This window comes from Pseudophryne corroboree, chromosome 2 (genome assembly GCF_028390025.1).
Source record: "Pseudophryne corroboree isolate aPseCor3 chromosome 2, aPseCor3.hap2, whole genome shotgun sequence".
Taxonomy (NCBI): Eukaryota; Metazoa; Chordata; class Amphibia; order Anura; family Myobatrachidae; genus Pseudophryne; species Pseudophryne corroboree.
Window position 1 is genome coordinate 989,764,864 of NC_086445.1, and position 20,247 is coordinate 989,785,110.

The 20,247-nt window shown below is 47.5% G+C and overlaps 1 long non-coding RNA gene across 2 annotated transcripts in view; it reads right to left on the bottom strand.

The window, feature by feature from the left end:
* Positions 1–20,247, bottom strand: part of LOC135050191 (uncharacterized) — a 69,630-nt gene that overhangs the window by 8,010 nt on the left and 41,373 nt on the right. The gene's annotated exons all lie outside the window — the stretch shown is intronic.

Consider the following 20,247-nt stretch of genomic DNA (forward strand, 5'->3'; position numbering starts at 1 on the left):
CAGTAGTGATTCTCACGGTGGGATTAAAATTACTTAAGGAGGAAAGTATACAGCGCATGCATTTACTAAGCTGTATTGCATATTTGTAATTGTGATATACGTAACAACTAGGAGAAGTAATATATTCATATGTGTGCATGTGTATATATAAGACCCCGCCCCCTTCACAGATCCTACCCCCATTTGAGACTAGGGATGGTCATCGACCAAATGGTTTTTCCATCGATGGGAGAGAACCAGCTAGTTACTCCCCATTGATGGCTTAGCATAAACAAATATTATTTAATTATTTTTTTTGCAAGGTGCCGGGACATGGAGCATAGCTCTGCCCCTGACACCCATGAAGCCCCGCCCTCAGGCTTTGATTGGCCCGCGGGTCCTTCACTGTAATAACAGGGATGACAATCGATGGGTGAAGCCATCGATGGTCACTCATAGCATAGCTGGTGACCATTGATTGCCACTCACAATTTTGCCATCGATGGCATCCATAAATGACGAACACACCGATGGCCTTCCCTATTTGAGACTGCTCCCAGAAATTTTCTGATCTGATTTTACATTCTAATCCGCCCCTGTGGGAGACTCACACATGTCGTAGAGCTCTCCTGCTCTCCCAAGTCTTTAGACCTTTCTCCTGGCTTTGACTGCTTTTTAAATGCACTTTTTGGTCAATGGGCTTGATGACATGACTTGCAATGAATCTCTTTATCAAGGCTGCAGCTGCTATAAAGTGTGCCAGTGACCTACAGGATGGCAGTGACTTCATTTGTGGCACCATACCTCCCTCGTGGACTTCACCATCCATGACCTTCCCGAGGGTCACCTTAAAATACCGGCAAGTACTGTATGCATTACAACAGGGTGGTGGGGCAGGAGCTCATAATGCAGACAGGAACAGAATGATTAATGCAACCCCAAAACTCTAAGCACAGGGTGCAAAAAAAACAATGAAATTAAACCCTGGTCATTGGGGTACAGCAGTGATGGTGGCTCCAGTATTTTAGCATTTTGACCTTTCCTGGCTCCCAATTAATGTTCTGTGTTCCAATCTCAGCTGTATGTCAGCTAGCCATCCTGTGTATAAGGAATAAGTCCCCAGCACAGTCCTTGGGTTCCTTACCCGGCTTCCCTGGTGCAATGGGGTCACATGACTCAGCCAGGTTGGGTTCAGGTGACCGGCATTCCAGCTGTTAGATGGCCGGCGGGGTGGGCGAGTTCAACAAAGCCCCTTGCGGGCTCACTGCGCTCGCCACGCAGTGCGAATAGTCTCGGTTGGTCAGAATGCCGACCGGCGGGTTATTCAGCATTCGGGATCCCAGCGTCAGTATTGTGAGGCAGATATGTCTTTAAAAGCGAGAAAGAGTCTTTTTAAAATCATGTGTAAAGCAAAAGATTTTACTGTTTGAAAAGCTATAAAAACAGTTAAGAATGGTAAAAAGTGTACAATTAAAACGAGACGATGCCTAGTATTTCATTCTCCCATACTGCAGGAGTTCTGCCTGATCTCTGCAGCGTCTCCCGCATGCTATATTTCTAGTGCTAAGATCTCAATATGATCTTTACAACTGGAAATAAAGTGTATCACCTCATCTAGTCTGTTCTGCAGAGCCAGCGCTCTCACTAAATCTTCCAGGATTTTATATCACTTGGACACTGGAACTTTTTCTGAACTTGGAAAATGAGAGTTTAACTGGAAAACTTCTTATTCAAAAATGTTCTCATGGTCACGAATGGGCAGTATGAGACCCACTCCGCTGCTGCAGATAGGATTTACATATACAATAAATCTGAAGTGCAGGGAAGGAAGGGGTGCAGTCCTTCAACCAGGGGCGTATTAGGAGAGGTGGGCGCCCGTGTGCAGTCCCCTTTCTGAGCCCCTTACTCTCTAGTCAGCAGCAAAGTGACTCTGTCAGAACTAGGGTCACTTAGAGACCCTAGGGCTGTGCCAGAGTCTAATGCACATGCACAGGTCTCCGGTGAAATGGCGAGGCGGCCATATTCCCGGTAACTTGTGCAGTACTGTCGCTGATGCGGGATTCCGGAGGAGTAAGCAATCAAGAAATGGGTGCAGGATGTGCGGTGTTTGGGCCTCGCTGGACCCAGGGACCTGGGTTCATTATAAATATGTCATTGCCTTTGTCGAAGTCAAAAATATTACATAGAAAGAACATACAAACTCTACACACATATGTCGCTATACTTGCAAATACGCGCAGCGAGCACAGCAATATATGGTAACATACGCATTTACACGGACATGCCACAGAGATGGATTCGACACTTATTTCATACACTACATAATTATAATAATACCAAGCGCCAGACATCATAATGATTTAAAATTTTATAAAGGAGTAATGTCATGTATGTGTATTATTGGAACGAAGACATATACACCTGTCATACATGGTATTAAATCAAGCATATTAATGTGTAGATTCATTTGATACTTGTTATTAAGTTGTAGGACACTGCAACAAATAGTTATGATTAAATGTATGAAAGCTAAAATCACTCATTAGGACAGTGGACAGGAAGCCCAGGCCAGCCCCTTTTGATGTCTTCAAGGCTGAACCTGTTTAGCATACAAATAAACTAGTGACTCATCATGAATGAGAAAGTTCCCTCCCCCAAAACTAGATAACACATTGCAGAGACACACAGTTCTCAGTTGCTGTTTTGTCACAGACGATGATGGAGTGCCTGCATGATTTTACAGAGAGAGAGAGAGAGAGTGATATGGAGGGACGGATATATTAAGAGAAAGATATGGTAATTGTATCGCTGGCCTGTAACTGTATGTAACTGTATGTATTAACTGCTTACTGTATGAGTTGTAACTAGTGATGAGCGGATTCGGTTTTACTCGGTTTTACTCGGTTCTCAAAACCGAATCTTATTGACTCACTGATGTCACGTGTTTTGGATAGCCAATAAGATTCTGTTTTGAGAACCGAGTAAAACCGAGTAAAACCGAATCCGCTCATCACTAGTTGTAACCATGTAACTATAGGTATACTGTACATTGTAACATATTGAATCCATATCCTTTTAATAACAAATATATACATCAATGAGCTTTGGAACTCAGATAATGTGTGGGTGTATTGTTTTCTATTATGGGATGCAGTGTTTTGCTATGTATAGTGCACATTCATGGCACATGGTAATAAGAGGTGCAGGCATTTACAATATATATTAGAGAGGGCATTTTAAATATTTGTTAGAAAGCAATTTGGTATTTACACCTTCAACTCCTCTATCGGCACCCAGGGCTGTAAGCAGCCTCTCTGGGCCACGGTAATGCAGCGGGCGTGGTCTAGCAGTCAAAGGAGACTGCTGCATTCAGCAGCAACAGCCTCTGTGGACCCACTGCTGGGCTGGGAATAGAGGCCACATCTGTCTGACAGGTAAGAAGGAAGGGTGCAGACTCGAGCCCCCTGCCAGGACCCTCCAACTAGCCCAGGCAAGTGTAATTAGTAACACCCCATCTATGCAGCACTGCTGACACCTACAGTACATGTAATATGAAATACAGTACTATGGCCCTTATTTAGCTTGGATTGCTAGATTGCAAAAATGCAAATCAGCTGATTATCTGAAGACTGCGCATGTGCTGCGAATGCACTGTGCAGGCACGAAAGATGCATTGCGATCACCACAGCCTCAGCAAAATGCGATTGCATAGTGATTGACAGCAAGTGACCTTTCGTGGCTGTTTACATGACGTTTGTGGGGAGTGGTTGGAAAAACGCAGGAGTGTCATTGCCGTTTTCAGGGCGTGTATCTGACGTCAGCTGCGATTGCTTGTGATTAAAAACATGGCGCTGGTGTGACTGCATCTACATTATTCTGAGTAGGCATGGGTCAACCGCAACATTCAATGGTACTAGGTTCCCGTGTATGGATCGCACCTCTGCAACTGCATACGTACAGTTGTGATTGTATCAGTGGGCGTCATTTAACATTTCTGGGTGGCTCTTCACATGCGATTTTTCGCAGTAGCAGTTTTGAGACAATTGCAATTTCAGTCTCAATAGCCATCCAAGCTGAATGAGCGCCTTTGGGGGTCATTCCAACCCGTTCTCACGCAGCAGTTTATCGCTGTGGTGCGAACGGGTGCGGAATGCGCATGCGCGACAGGGGTTGCCGGGTTACGTCGTGTCTTGAGAAGGAAGCGGTCGCAGAGCGGACCGCAAAGAAGATGGACAGGAAGAAGGCAGACCTGGGCATCACCGCATCATTTCCAGCCGTTTTCGGGGAGTGGTAAGTAAAACGCAGGCGTGTCCAGAAGAACGGAGGGCGGATGTCTGACGTCAGAGCCGGCTCCAGCATCGCAGGGATCGTCGCACAGGGTAAGTATGTCCAGGGCTAGTCTACTTGTGCTTGAATTTCTTTTAGCTTAGCAGGGCTGCGATCGCTAGTGCAAAAATACACTCCCCCATAGGCGTGGACTAGTTGATTGCAGCAGCAGCAGCAAAAAGTTGCTGGCTGCGATCAACTCGGAATGACCACCTATGTGTAGAATATTGCTTTTTTCAATTTTGGAAAGGTGGATTAATGCCAAAACAACCTCTGATTGTTTATAGTCACAACATACAGACAAACATAAAGCTTTTAGTGCACTTTCTTGCTATTCCTATCTAACAACAACACATTTTAAGCCATTTTGAGTAGATTTTATTAGACGATAAAAGGAATAAAAAGACTAATGATATCTCTTTGAAGGTTTCAAAGCCATCTGAAAAGGACAAGGTAGCAGGGCCCCTGCTTGTGCCCTTATAGGCATGTGAGCAAGTATGCAAAGGGAAGCTTCTTCAGGCTTCAAGATCCACTGTGATACGGGCCACTGCACCATTGCCACCTCCCACGTACACTCACGGGCTACTTTGGAGGTGGACGCTATAGCCATACGCTGGATCTTTGTACTCAGCAGCTGTGCGAAATTATGCGGCATCTAAAGGAAAAAGGTGCCCACTCCCGGGTTCCGTGACCCGCTGTTTCCATCAATTGCGTGACCATCAGACATCGGAGTGACACTCAGGTTACTCAGGCTGTCCCGCCCAATCATGCATTGGAGTCAGTGAAGCTGCAAGGATGCAGCCACTGGCTTCGGCACACACAATAAACAGGGGCTCCCTGTCACAGCCCCCAAATGTCAGCAACATGTCAATCATGAGGAAATGTTACTGATGCAAATTGAACGAGCAGCAGGAGTAGGACACAGATCTATTTACTAAGCCTTGGGTGGAGGTAAAGTCGCTGGAGATAAAGTACCAGCCAATCAGCTCCTAACTGTCATTTTTCAAACACAGCCTGTGGCATGGCAGTAAGGAGCCGATTAGCTGGTACTTTATCTCCAGCGACTTTATCTCCATCCAAGGCTTAGTAAATAGATCTGTCTCCTACTCCTGCTGCTCGTTCAATTTGCTTCAGTAACATTTCCTCATGTAATGTACTGTACCACACATGCGACTTATCTATAAGCTACAAGAATCAGGGCTAGGAAGCACAATATGCACTTGGGTCAAAAACTGGTTAGATAACAGGGAGCAGCGCGTTGTGGTTAATGGATCATTTTCAACTTGGACTGAAGTGCTAAGTGGTGTGCCGCAAGGCTCAGTATTAGGACCACTATTGTTCAACATTTTCATTAACGACCTAACAGAAGGTCTAGAGAGCATGGTGTCAATTTTTGCAGATGATACCAAATTGTGTAAGGCTATAAATACAGAGGAGGATGCCGAGTCTCTTCAGAACGACTTAGTTAAATTAGAAGCATTGGCAGCCAAATGGAGAATGCGCTTTAATACAGACAAGTGTAAGGTAATGCACTGTGGTAACAAGAACAAAAATTACACCTACATACTAGATGGGGTAACATTAGGGGATTCTGTACTGGAAAAGGACTTAGGTGTTCACATAGATAACAAACTAAGCAGTAGTACCCAAAGTAGGACTGCAGCAAAGAAGGCTAATAAGATATTAGCATGCATAAAATGGGGAATTGATGCAAGGGACGAGTGTGTTATACTCCCATTATATAAATCACTAGTGAGGCCACATCTTGATTACTGTGTTCAATTTTGGGCACCATACTACAAAAAGGATATTCTGGAGCTAGAAAAGGTTCAGAGGTGGGCGACCAAACTAATTAAGGGCATGGAGACCCTGGAATATGAGGGAAGGCTTGCAAGGCTAGGCATGTTTTCACTGGAAAAGAGGAGACTAAGAGGGGACATGATCAACATCTACAAATATATAAGGGGACAATACACAGGGCTTGCGCGGGACCTGTTTTTGGTAAGATCAGCACAGAGGACACGTGGTCACTCGCTTAGGTTTGAGGAGAGGAGATTCCGCACAATGCGGCGTAAAGGTATTTTCACAGTAATGAAAATACATGTTTGGAATTCCCTGCCTGAGGGAGTTGTAATGTCGGACTCAGTCAACACCTTTAAGAATGGGTTAGATAAATTCCTAATGGATAAGGATATACAGGGTTATGGTGCGTAGTCGCGCACTATAGTTACTTTGAAAAGAGGAATAAAACACAACGGCTGACATCAGCATCAGACAAAATTTAGACCAAAATTATCCTGCATAGGAGACCACAAATAGGTTGAACTTGATGGACAAATCGTCTCTTTTCAACCTTAGATACTATGTTACTATGTTACTATGCTGCAGCTTTTGGGGCACTACGAACAGTGTTGCATCCCCTGACCCGCAGATCCACAACACTGTGAAAATAGGATGCAGTCAGGATGCCGGGTGTCGGGTTGCCGGCAGTCGGAATCCCTGTGCTGGAATCCCAACATGCAGTCAGAATGTTGACGCCGGAACTTCGACATCCGTCAAAATGCTGACGCCGGAATCCCGACACCCGGCATCACGATCATAAATATGTGGTCCATTGTTAGAGTTAGCTCGTCGGAGGCCGGGGGGGGGGGGGGGTAAGTTTAGGCTGCAGGGAAGGGAGGGTTAGGGATAAGCTGTGGTGAAGGGGGGTTAGGTTTAGGCTGCGGGAGGGGGGGATAGGGTTAGGCTGGGGGGGGGGGGGGAGTTAGGGCCAGGCTCCGGGTAGTGTTAGGGTTAGTGGGATATTGGGGGATGGTAAGTATACTTAACTAGTCCCTTTTTGGCTCTCCAAACTTCCATTGAAAGTATAGGAAAAGGGGCATGGCCACTCCCCTTTTACCCATGGACACGCCCTCTTTTCGAATTTGTACAGATTTTTATGTGTAAAATGTTGGAGGGTATGTGAATGATTATGTGCAGGGGCAAATGCAGGATTTCTGAAGGGGGGTTTCCAAATGTTTGAGATCAATTGTCGCCAGTCCATGAAGTATGCATACTGTAACTAGCATATGACAAGCTGTAGTCTGCCCCAAACAAAGTGCAGTTTATGTGATGCAGTACGTCAGACATATGCAAGCCCAATGATCATGGTAAGCCACTTACCAGATTCTCTGTCTGGTGCTATGATTGAGCACTCAGATCCCCAGACACACACACAGCAGACTTAAGGGGGCACTCACGGAGAGATCCATGCCTAAAATCTAAGCAATCTGACTAGATTGCTTAGATTTTAAGCACAGATCACTCGTGTGTACCCCCTGCAGCGATAGCGATGCGCAGCCCCGCACATCGCTATCACCGGTGCTAGATTGAGCCTGCATGCAGGCCAATCTAGCAGGTCGCTCACTTTACCCGCTGGGTGAAATGAGCAGCCCCCGTCCTCCCCCCGCAACGCTCAGCACACATTGCGCTGTGCTGAGCGGCAGGGCCGGTTCTAGCCCTTTTTGCGCCTCGGGTGCAGCTTCATATACGGGCGTGGCTTCATACAGGGGGCGTGGTCAGTTACGCCCCCTGTACAGTAGAGTAGCGCAGCTGAAATGCTGTGCGGTGCGCGATGACGTCACCGTGCACCGTACTGCAAAGGTCCTCTCCACGAAGGGAACTAGACGCTATGCGTCTAGTTCCCTTCACAGCGGGACACAGCGGGCAGCGGGGGGCACAGCAGTAGCGGATCTTGCCATTGCAGGCGCCCTCCGGATGGCGCTGGCGTCCTCCGGAAGGTGGCGCCGCGGGCAAAAGTCCTGCTTGTCCGTTTCAAGATCCACTACTGCTGAGTGGCAGGAGAGATGTGTGCTGAGCGGTTTGCTCAGCACACATCTCTCCCATGTATACCCCCCTTAAGTAGGAAAATCCGCTGCATCGGCTCCCTGTGGCATGCATAAACCATATCTGTAAACTCTGCACTATCTCTGACCAGGGCTGGTTCTTGCTCTTGTTGCGCCCCGGGCAAAACTATAGGGGCGTGGCTTCACACGGGGTCGTTGTCAGTTACGCCACCATTTATGCCCCCTGTAGCGCCGCTGGAAGAGAATTAAAAAAAAAAAAAGTATACTTACTATCCCCATTCCTGATTTCAGACCACTGCAGACAGCCGCCGGCGCCGCTCCTCTCCTCGGATCAGCATAGACCCTAGAGGTCAATTATGACCACTAGCGTCTGTGCCACACTGCTGTGCGGTGCGTGATGACGTCATCGTGCACCGCAGAGCAAAGGTCCCCTCCACGAAGGGAAACTAGACGTGTAGCGTCTGGTTCCCTTCAGAGCGGGGGGCACAGCGGCGGGGGTCACAGCAGGGGGCACAGCATCGGGGGGCACAGTAGCGGATCTTGCCACGGTGCAGCGCCCTCCGGACGGAGCGAGTCTGCCCATTGTTTTAAAGGGACAATCATTTAAAAAGCAAAACCCGTCCCTTTGCCTGACATTTTTCAGCGATTGCTAGGGATTGCACTGTCAAAATTTGTTGGCTCCGATTTATCGAAATTTACCCTGAATTATTTTGAAAGGCTCAATTGAGAATGTGAGATCATACAGTACTGTACACAAACGGCAGCTAAACCACGTATATGAGGTAAAGGAAATATACAGTATGAATGCGTAATGTATTTAATTGAAAACTGTGTACATAAGAGAAAACACACTGGGAAGAGGATTAATGTGTTCTGCATAAGATAGTAACAATAGCAGCCACAGCCCCGGCTATTATCAGTCACTTACTAATTATTACAAATTGTCTTATGAAAATGCTAATTATCTGGAGCACGCTCCCTCTCTCACTATTCCAATAACTATACTCAAGGAGTGACGACCTCATATTTCTCACAGTCTAACACTGCTTCCCATTCATCTTCACGCAGGCTTCCTTCTATACAACACGTAAATGTATTGTACAGCCGCTCACTTCCCGTGAGCCCTTCATATCTGGGTTTCTGGAATGTTAAATTAATTAGATTTAGCGCCTTTGGTCCCCCCGGCTCTCTAACCCTGACCCCAATACTATCATCACTTATCTAGGAGATAAACACTGTGCTGTACCAGACTTCTTAGCGGAATTACAGGTTTATTAAACAAGCCGGGAGGAGAATACAGCCATACTGTAATATATCAGTTTAAAGAAAGAGGGAATTAGGGAGAGAGTTATCAAAAATAAGGGGGTATCCAATTAGAGCCCATCCATATTATTTGGCGGGTGAAAATGGCCGGATATTATCGCGATTAATGACCGATGGTCATTATCGTGTTATCCTATTACAGCCTGTTTTCATTGTCCGAAAACGGACCAGCAATTGCGCAAAAACACATGGGATCGGGGCTCCGGCAGCCTGTTTATCGCGGATTATGCTTCGGGTGCCTGAGGAGTAGGAGAAGCACAATAGGTGAAAAGTGCCTGCATCAGGGGGAAGGAGCCCACCGCATCAGGGGTAACAGGATAGCCCCCAGCGATACATTCATTGACTGCAGGTAATTGGATACCCCCCATAGAGAGGAGTTATGGGGCAGATGTATTAAACCCTGTAGAGTGATAAAGTGGAGAGGGATAAACTACCAACCAATCAGCTGTTGTCATTTTTCAAACACAGCTTGTAACATGGCAGTTAGAAGCTCATTGGCTGGTAATTTATCTCTCTCCAGTTTAACACTCTACATTGCTTAGTACATCTCCCCTACAGTACTAACCAATCAGCTCCTGTCATTTTTCAAACGCAGCCTATAAAATAACAGTAAGTAGCTGATTAGTTGGTATTTTGTCTCCCTCCAAAATTTGATAAGAATCTTTGTGAGGTAAAATAAGGTTTAGACATTAGGGGGTGGGTTAGGGTTAAACTGTGGGATGGGAGACTAGAGTGAGGCACTAGGGGAGGGTTAGGCATTAGGGAGAGGTATAGGGTTAGACTATCAGAGAGGAGATTAGGGTTAGGCACTAGGGAGAGGGTTAGGCTCCTGGAAGGGAGGGGTAGGGTTAGGCAATAGGTGGGGGGTTAGGGCTAAACTGTTGGAAAGGAGGGTTAGGCACTAGGGGGAGGGTTAAAATGCAGAAGGGTTAGGGTTAGACAATAGGGGAGGAATAGGATGCAGGAAGGGAAGGTTAGACATTAAGGGGGAGGAATAGGGTTAGGCTATGGGAAGGGAGATTATGGTTAGGCACTAGGTGTGGGGGGGGGGGGGGTTAGGCTGAATGAAGGGAGGATTAGGCACTAGGGGGAGGAATAAGGTTAGGCTATGGGAGGGTGGATTAGGGTTAGGCAATAGGAGAGGATTAGTATGCAGGAAGGGAGGATTAGGCACTGGGGGGAGGGTTAGATTATGGGAGGGGAGATTAGGGTTAGGTACTAGGTAGGGGTAGGATGCAGGAAGGGAGGATTAGGCACTATGGGGAATGGGGTTAGGCTATGGGAGGGTCAGGGACGTGCAGTGAGCTAAATGGCTCAGGAGGCACTGGCTAACCCCAGAGCCAGATTTAAATGCAATACATGAGCCAAAGGGTACATCTGGGCATTATACACAGGTGCAGCAGTATAAACTAGAGATGAGCGCCGGAAATTTTTCGGGTTTTGTGTTTTGGTTTTGGGTTCGGTTCCGCGGCCGTGTTTTGGGTTCGACCGCGTTTTGGCAAAACCTCACCGAATTTTTTTTGTCGGATTCGGGTGTGTTTTGGATTCGGGTGTTTTTTTCAAAAAACCCTAAAAAACAGCTTAAATCATAGAATTTGGGGGTCATTTTGATCCCAAAGTATTATTAACCTCAAAAACCATAATTTACACTCATTTTCAGTCTATTCTGAATACCTCACACCTCACAATATTATTTTTAGTCCTAAAATTTGCACCGAGGTCGCTGTGTGAGTAAGATAAGCGACCCTAGTGGCCGACACAAACACCGGGCCCATCTAGGAGTGGCACTGCAGTGTCACGCAGGATGTCCCTTCCAAAAAACCCTCCCCAAACAGCACATGACGCAAAGAAAAAAAGAGGCGCAATGAGGTAGCTGACTGTGTGAGTAAGATAAGCGACCCTAGTGGCCGACACAAACACCGGGCCCATCTAGGAGTGGCACTGCAGTGTCACGCAGGATGGCCCTTCCAAAAAACCCTCCCCAAACAGCACATGACGCAAAGAAAAAAAGAGGCGCAATGAGGTAGCTGACTGTGTGAGTAAGATAAGCGACCCTAGTGGCCGACACAAACACCGGGCCCATCTAGGAGTGGCACTGCAGTGTCACGCAGGATGTCCCTTCCAAAAAACCCTCCCCAAACAGCACAAGACGCAAAGAAAAAAAGAGGCGCAATGAGGTAGCTGACTGTGTGAGTAAGATAAGCGACCCTAGTGGCCGACACAAACACCGGGCCCATCTAGGAGTGGCACTGCAGTGTCACGCAGGATGGCCCTTCCAAAAAACCCTCCCCAAACAGCACATGACGCAAAGAAAAAAAGAGGCGCAATGAGGTAGCTGACTGTGTGAGTAAGATAAGCGACCCTAGTGGCTGACACAAACACCGGGCCCATCTAGGAGTGGCACTGCAGTGTCACGCAGGATGTCCCTTCCAAAAAACCCTCCCCAAACAGCACATGACGCAAAGAAAAAAAGAGGCGCAATGAGGTAGCTGACTGTGTGAGTAAGATAAGCGACCCTAGTGGCCGACACAAACACCGGGCCCATCTAGGAGTGGCACTGCAGTGTCACGCAGGATGTCCCTTCCAAAAAACCCTCCCCAAACAGCACATGACGCAAAGAAAAAAGAGGCGCAATGAGGTAGCTGACTGTGTGAGTAAGATAAGCGACCCTAGTGGCCGACACAAACACCGGGCCCATCTAGGAGTGGCACTGCAGTGTCACGCAGGATGGCCCTTCCAAAAAACCCTCCCCAAACAGCACATGACGCAAAGAAAAAAAGAGGCGCAATGAGGTAGCTGACTGTGTGAGTAAGATAAGCGACCCTAGTGGCCGACACAAACACCGGGCCCATCTAGGAGTGGCACTGCAGTGTCACGCAGGATGTCCCTTCCAAAAAACCCTCCCCAAACAGCACATGACGCAAAGAAAAAAAGAGGCGCAATGAGGTAGCTGACTGTGTGAGTAAGATAAGCGACCCTAGTGGCCGACACAAACACCGGGCCCATCTAGGAGTGGCACTGCAGTGTCACGCAGGATGGCCCTTCCAAAAAACCCTCCCCAAACAGCACATGACGCAAAGAAAAAAAGAGGCGCAATGAGGTAGCTGACTGTGTGAGTAAGATAAGCGACCCTAGTGGCCGACACAAACACCGGGCCCATCTAGGAGTGGCACTGCAGTGTCACGCAGGATGTCCCTTCCAAAAAACCCTCCCCAAACAGCACATGACGCAAAGAAAAAAAGAGGCGCAATGAGGTAGCTGACTGTGTGAGTAAGATAAGCGACCCTAGTGGCCGACACAAACACCGGGCCCATCTAGGAGTGGCACTGCAGTGTCACGCAGGATGGCCCTTCCAAAAAAACCTCCCCAAACAGCACATGACGCAAAGAAAAAAAGAGGCGCAATAAGGTAGCTGACTGTGTGAGTAAGATAAGCGACCCTAGTGGCCGACACAAACACCGGGCCCATCTAGGAGTGGCACTGCAGTGTCACGCAGGATGGCCCTTCCAAAAAACCCTCCCCAAACAGCACATGACGCAAAGAAAAAGAAAAGAAAACAGAGGTGCAAGATGGAATTGTCCTTGGGCCCTCCCACCCACCCTTATGTTGTATAAACAGGACATGCACACTTTAACCAACCCATCATTTCAGTGACAGGGTCTGCCACACGACTGTGACTGATATGACGGGTTGGTTTGGACCCCCCCCAAAAAAGAAGCAATTAATCTCTCCTTGCACAAACTGGCTCTACAGAGGCAAGATGTCCACCTCATCATAATCCTCCGATATATCACCGTGTACATCCCCCTCCTCACAGATTATCAATTCGTCCCCACTGGAATCCACCATCTCAGCTCCCTGTGTACTTTGTGGAGGCAATTGCTGCTGGTCAATGTCTCCGCGGAGGAATTGATTATAATTCATTTTAATGAACATCATCTTCTCCACATTTTCTGGATGTAACCTCGTACGCCGATTGCTGACAAGGTGCGCGGCGGCACTAAACACTCTTTCGGAGTACACACTTGTGGGAGGGCAACTTAGGTAGAATAAAGCCAGTTTGTGCAAGGGCCTCCAAATTGCCTCTTTTTCCTGCCAGTATAAGTACGGACTGTGTGACGTGCCTACTTGGATGCGGTCACTCATATAATCCTCCACCATTCTTTCAATGTTGAGAGAATCATATGCAGTGACAGTAGACGACATGTCCGTAATCGTTGTCAGGTCCTTCAGTCCGGACCAGATGTCAGCATCAGCAGTCGCTCCAGACTGCCCTGCATCACCGCCAGCGGGTGGGCTCGGAATTCTGAGCCTTTTCCTCGCACCCCCAGTTGCGGGAGAATGTGAAGGAGGAGATGTTGACAGGTCGCGTTCCGCTTGACTTGACAATTTTCTCACCAGCAGGTCTTTCAACCCCAGCAGACTTGTGTCTGCCGGAAAGAGAGATCCAAGGTAGGTTTTAAATCTAGGATCGAGCACGGTGGCCAAAATGTAGTGCTCTGATTTCAACAGATTGACCACCCGTGAATCCTTGTTAAGCGAATTAAGGGCTCCATCCACAAGTCCCACATGCCTAGCGGAATCGCTCCGTGTTAGCTCCTCCTTCAATGTCTCCAGCTTCTTCTGCAAAAGCCTGATGAGGGGAATGACCTGACTCAGGCTGGCAGTGTCTGAACTGACTTCACGTGTGGCAAGTTCAAAGGGCATCAGAACCTTGCACAACGTTGAAATCATTCTCCACTGCACTTGAGACAGGTGCATTCCACCTCCTATATCGTGCTCAATTGTATAGGCTTGAATGGCCTTTTGCTGCTCCTCCAACCTCTGAAGCATATAGAGGGTTGAATTCCACCTCGTTACCACTTCTTGCTTCAGATGATGGCAGGGCAGGTTCAGTAGTTTTTGGTGGTGCTCCAGTCTTCTGTACGTGGTGCCTGTACGCCGAAAGTGTCCCGCAATTCTTCTGGCCACCGACAGCATCTCTTGCACGCCCCTGTCGTTTTTAAAAAAAATCTGCACCACCAAATTCAAGGTATGTGCAAAACATGGGACGTGCTGGAATTTGCCCATATTTAATGCACACACAATATTGCTGGCGTTGTCCGATGCCACAAATCCACAGGAGAGTCCAATTGGGGTAAGCCATTCCGCGATGATCTTCCTCAGTTGCCGTAAGAGGTTTTCAGCTGTGTGCGTATTCTGGAAAGCGGTGATACAAAGCGTAGCCTGCCTAGGAAAGAGTTGGCGTTTGCGAGATGCTGCTACTGGTGCCGCCGCTGCTGTTCTTGCGGCGGGAGTCCATACATCTACCCAGTGGGCTGTCACAGTCATATAGTCCTGACCCTGCCCTGCTCCACTTGTCCACATGTCCGTGGTTAAGTGGACATTGGGTACAACTGCATTTTTTAGGACACTGGTGAGTCTTTTTCTGACGTCCGTGTACATTCTCGGTATCGCCTGCCTAGAGAAGTGGAACCTAGATGGTATTTGGTAACGGGGGCACACTGCCTCAATAAATTGTCTAGTTCCCTGTGAACTAACGGCGGATACCGGACGCACGTCTAACACCAACATAGTTGTCAAGGCCTCAGTTATCCGCTTTGCAGCAGGATGACTGCTGTGATATTTCATCTTCCTCGCAAAGGACTGTTGGACAGTCAATTGCTTACTGGAAGTAGTACAAGTGGGCTTACGACTTCCCCTCTGGGATGACCATCGACTCCCAGCAGCAACAACAGCAGCGCCAGCAGTAGTAGGCGTTACACGCAAGGATGCATCGGAGGAATCCCAGGCAGGAGAGGACTCGTCAGAATTGCCAGTGACATGGCCTGCAGGACTATTGGCATTCCTGGGGAAGGAGGAAATTGACACTGATGGAGTTGGTGGGGTGGTTTGCGTGAGCTTGGTTACAAGAGGAAGGGATTTACTGGTCAGTGGACTGCTTCCGCTGTCGCCCAAAGTTTTTGAACTTGTCACTGACTTATTATGAATGCGCTGCAGGTGACGTATAAGGGAGGATGTTCCGAGGTGGTTAACGTCCTTACCCCTACTTATTACAGCTTGACAAAGGCAACACACGGCTTGACAAATGTTGTCCGCATTTCTGGTGAAATACTTCCACACCGAAGAGCTGATTTTTTTGGTATTTTCACCAGGCATGTCAACGGCCATATTCCTCCCACGGACAACAGGTGTCTCCCCGGGTGCCTGACTTAAACAAACCACCTCACCATCAGAATCCTCCTGGTCAATTTCCTCCCCAGCGCCAGCAACACCCATATCCTCCTCATCCTGGTGTACTTCAACACTGACATCTTCAATCTGACTATCAGGAACTGGACTGCGGGTGCTCCTTCCAGCACTTGCAGGGGGCGTGCAAATGGTGGAAGGCGCATGCTCTTCACGTCCAGTGTTGGGAAGGTCAGGCATCGCAACCGACACAATTGGACTCTCCTTGTGGATTTGGGATTTCGAAGAACGCACAGTTCTTTGCGGTGCTTTTGCCAGCTTGAGTCTTTTCAGTTTTCTAGCGAGAGGCTAAGTGCTTCCATCCTCATGTGAAGCTGAACCACTAGCCATGAACATAGGCCAGGGCCTCAGCCGTTCCTTGCCACTCCGTGTGGTAAATGGCATATTGGCAAGTTTACGCTTCTCCTCCGACAATTTTATTTTAGGTTTTGGAGTCCTTTTTTTACTGATATTTGGTGTTTTGGATTTGACATGCTCTGTACTATGACATTGGGCATCGGCCTTGGCAGACGACGTTGCTGGCATTTCATCGTCTCGGCCATGACTAGTGGCAGCAGCTTCAGCACGAGGTGGAAGTGGATCTTGATCTTTCCCTAATTTTGGAACCTCAACATTTTTGTTCTCCATATTTTAATAGGCACAACTAAAAGGCACCTCAGGTAAACAATGGAGATGGATGAATACTAGTATACAATTATGGATGGACTGCCGAGTGCCGACACAGAGGTAGCTACAGCCGTGGACTACCGTACTGTACTGTGTCTGCTGCTAATATAGACTGGTTGATAATGAGATGTAGTATGTATAAAGAAGAAAGAAAAAAAAACCACGGGTAGGTGGTATACAATTCTGGATGGACTGCCGAGTGCCGACACAGAGGTAGCTACAGCCGTGGACTACCGTACTGTGTCTGCTGCTAATATAGACTGGTTGATAATGAGATGTAGTATGTATAAAGAAGAAAGAAAGAAAAAAACCACGGGTAGGTGGTATACAATTATGGACGGACTGCCGAGTGCCGACACAGAGGTAGCTACAGCCGTGGACTACCGTACTGTACTGTGTCTGCTGCTAATATAGACTGGATGATAATGAGATGTAGTATGTATGTATAAAGAAGAAAGAAAAAAAAACCACGGGTAGGTGGTATACAATTATGGATGGACTGCCGAGTGCCGACACAGAGGTAGCTACAGCCGTGGACTACCGTACTGTGTCTGCTGCTAATATAGACTGGTTGATAATGAGATGTAGTATGTATAAAGAAGAAAGAAAAAAAAACCACGGGTAGGTGGTATACAATTATGGATGGACTGCCGAGTGCCAACACAGAGGTAGCTACAGCCGTGGACTACCGTACTGTACTGTGTCTGCTGCTAATATAGACTGGATGATAATGAGATGTAGTATGTATAAAGAAGAAAGAAAAAAAAACCACGGGTAGGTGGTATACAATTATGGATGGACTGCCGAGTGCCGACACAGAGGTAGCTACAGCCGTGGACTACCGTACTGTGTCTGCTGCTAATATAGACTGGTTGATAATGAGATGTAGTATGTATAAAGAAGAAAGAAAAAAAAAACCACGGGTAGGTGGTATACAATTATGGACGGACTGCCGAGTGCCGACACAGAGGTAGCTACAGCCGTGGACTACCGTACTGTACTGTGTCTGCTGCTAATATAGACTGGATGATAATGAGATGTAGTATGTATAAAGAAGAAAGAAAAAAAACCACGGGTAGGTGGTATACAATTATGGACGGACTGCCGAGTGCCGACACAGAGGTAGCTACAGCCGTGGACTACCGTACTGTACTGTGTCTGCTGCTAATATAGACTGGATGATAATGAGATGTAGTATGTATAAAGAAGAAAGAAAAAAAAACCACGGGTAGGTGGTATACAATTATGGATGGACTGCCGAGTGCCGACACAGAGGTAGCTACAGCCGTGGACTACCGTACTGTGTCTGCTGCTAATATAGACTGGTTGATAATGAGATGTAGTATGTATAAAGAAGAAAGAAAAAAAAAACCACGGGTAGGTGGTATACAATTATGGATGGACTGCCGAGTGCCGACACAGAGGTAGCTACAGCCGTGAACTACCGTACTGTGTCTGCTGCGACTGGATGATAAATAATGATATAAAAAATATATATATATCACTACTGCAGCCGGACAGGTATATATTATATAATGACGGACCTGCTGGACACTGTCTGTCAGCAGAATGAGTTTTTTATTTTATAGAATAAAAAAACACCACACAAGTCACACGACGTGTGTTTAACTTTTACAGGCAGACATTCACAATACAATATAGTATACTATATACTGGTGGTCAGGTCACTGGTCAGTCACACTGGCAGTGGCACTCCTGCAGAAAAAAAGTGTGCACTGTTTAATTTTAATATGTACTCCTGGCTCCTGCTATAACCTAACTGCTCCCCAGTCTCCCCCACAATTAAGCTGTGTGAGCACAGTCAGATATTATACATAGATGATGCAGCAGCACACTGGGCTGAGCACAGATATGGTATGTGACTGAGTCACTGTGTATCGTTTTTTCAGGCAGAGAACGGATTATATTAAATAATATAAAACTGCACTGGTGGTCACTGGTCAGTCACTAGTATAACTAACTAATACTATCAGCAAAATTCTGCACTCTGTCTCTGTCTGAGTACTCCTCCTAAGCTCCAGTAAATGAAGTGTCACTGTCTCACTCTGTCACTAGTATAACTAACTAATACTATCAGCAAAATTCTGCACTCTCTGTCTGAGTACTCCTCCTAAGCTCCAGTAAATGAAGTGTCACTGTCTCACTCTCACTCTCCTAAGTATCTATTTCTTCTCTAAACGGAGAGGACGCCAGCCACGTCCTCTCACTATCAATCTCAATGCACGTGTAAAATGGCGGCGACGCGCGGCTCCTTATATAGAATCCGAGTCTCGCGATAGAATCCGAGCCTCGCGAGAATCCGACAGCGTCATGATGACGTTCGGGCGCGCTCGGGTTAACCGAGCAAGGCGGGAAGATCCGAGTCGCTCGGATCCGTGTAAAAAATCATGAAGTTCGGGCGGGTTCGGATTCCGAGGAACCGAACCCGCTCATCTCTAGTATAAACTCCTGGAAATCTGGTGAGTTTTGATTAGAGATGTGTGGAAAGGATACACAGGTGAGGCACTGCCTCACCTGCCATAGACTTTTTACTCCAGAGTTTGGGCTATAAAAATTATTAGAATAATGCAAAGAAGATATTTCAAACAAATTATCAGTATTTTTCATATATTTTATTCAGTCAAAACTCTGGTTTAAACGTAAGTATGACAGAAAAAGCTCTGCCTCACCTGCCTCACCCCACCGCACGTCACTGGGGAGGGTGGATTAGGGTTAGGCACTAGGAGAGGATTAGGCTGCAGGAAGGGAGGATTAGGAATCTGTGGGAGGGTTAGGTTAAGGCTATGGGAGGAGAGACCGGTGAGGCACTAGTGGAGGGTTAGTGTTAGGATATGGGAGGAGAGGCCGGTCAGGCACTAGTGGAGGGTTAGTGTTAGGATATGGGAGGAGAGGCCGGTGAGGCACTGGGAGGAGGGTCAGGTTTAGGCTATGGGAGGAGAGACTGGTTAGGCACTAGTGGAGGGTTAGTGTTAGGATATGGGAGGAGAGGCCGGTCAGGCACTAGTGGAGGGTTAGTGTTAGGATATGGGAGGAGAGGCCGGTGAGGCACTAGTGGAGGGTCAGGTTTAGGCTATGGGAGGAGAGGTCGGTGAGGCACTAGTGGAGGGTTAGTGTTAGGATATGGGAGGAGAGGCCGGTGAGGCACTGGGAGGAGGGTCAGGTTTAGGCTATGGGAGGAGAGACTGGTGAGGCACTAGTGGAGGGTTAGTGTTAGGATATGGGAGGAGAGGCCGGTGATGCACTGGGAGGAGGGTCAGGTTTAGGCTATGGGAGGAGAGACTGGTGAGGCACTAGTGGAGGGTTAGTGTTAGGATATGGGAGGAGAGGCCGGTGAGGCACTGGGAGGAGGGTCAGGTTTAGGCTATGGGAGGAGAGACTGGTGAGGCACTAGTGGAGGGTTAGTGTTAGGATATGGGAGGAGAGGCCGGTGAGGCACTGGGAGGAGGGTCAGGTTTAGGCTATGGGAGGAGAGGCCGGTGAGGCACTAGTGGAGGGTTAGTGTTAGGATATGTGAGGGAAGATTAAGGTTAGGTGCTGGGCGAGGGTTAGGCTGCAGGAGGGAAGGGTTAGTGTTTGGCATTAGGGTAAGATTAGGCAGCAGGTAGGGAGAATTAGGCACTGGGGGGAGGATAGGGATAGGCTATCACAAAGGAGATTAGGGTTAGGCACTAGGGGACGGTTAAGGTTCAGGGTTAGGGGTTAGGATTAGCGATATTTACTGCTGGAAGCCATCCTGGGCCTGAGGACACTGCAGGAGCCACCATGCTAAGTAAATCACTGATAGACCATCACAGATGTTTTGTCGACATTCTAATTATGTCGACATTACATTAGTATC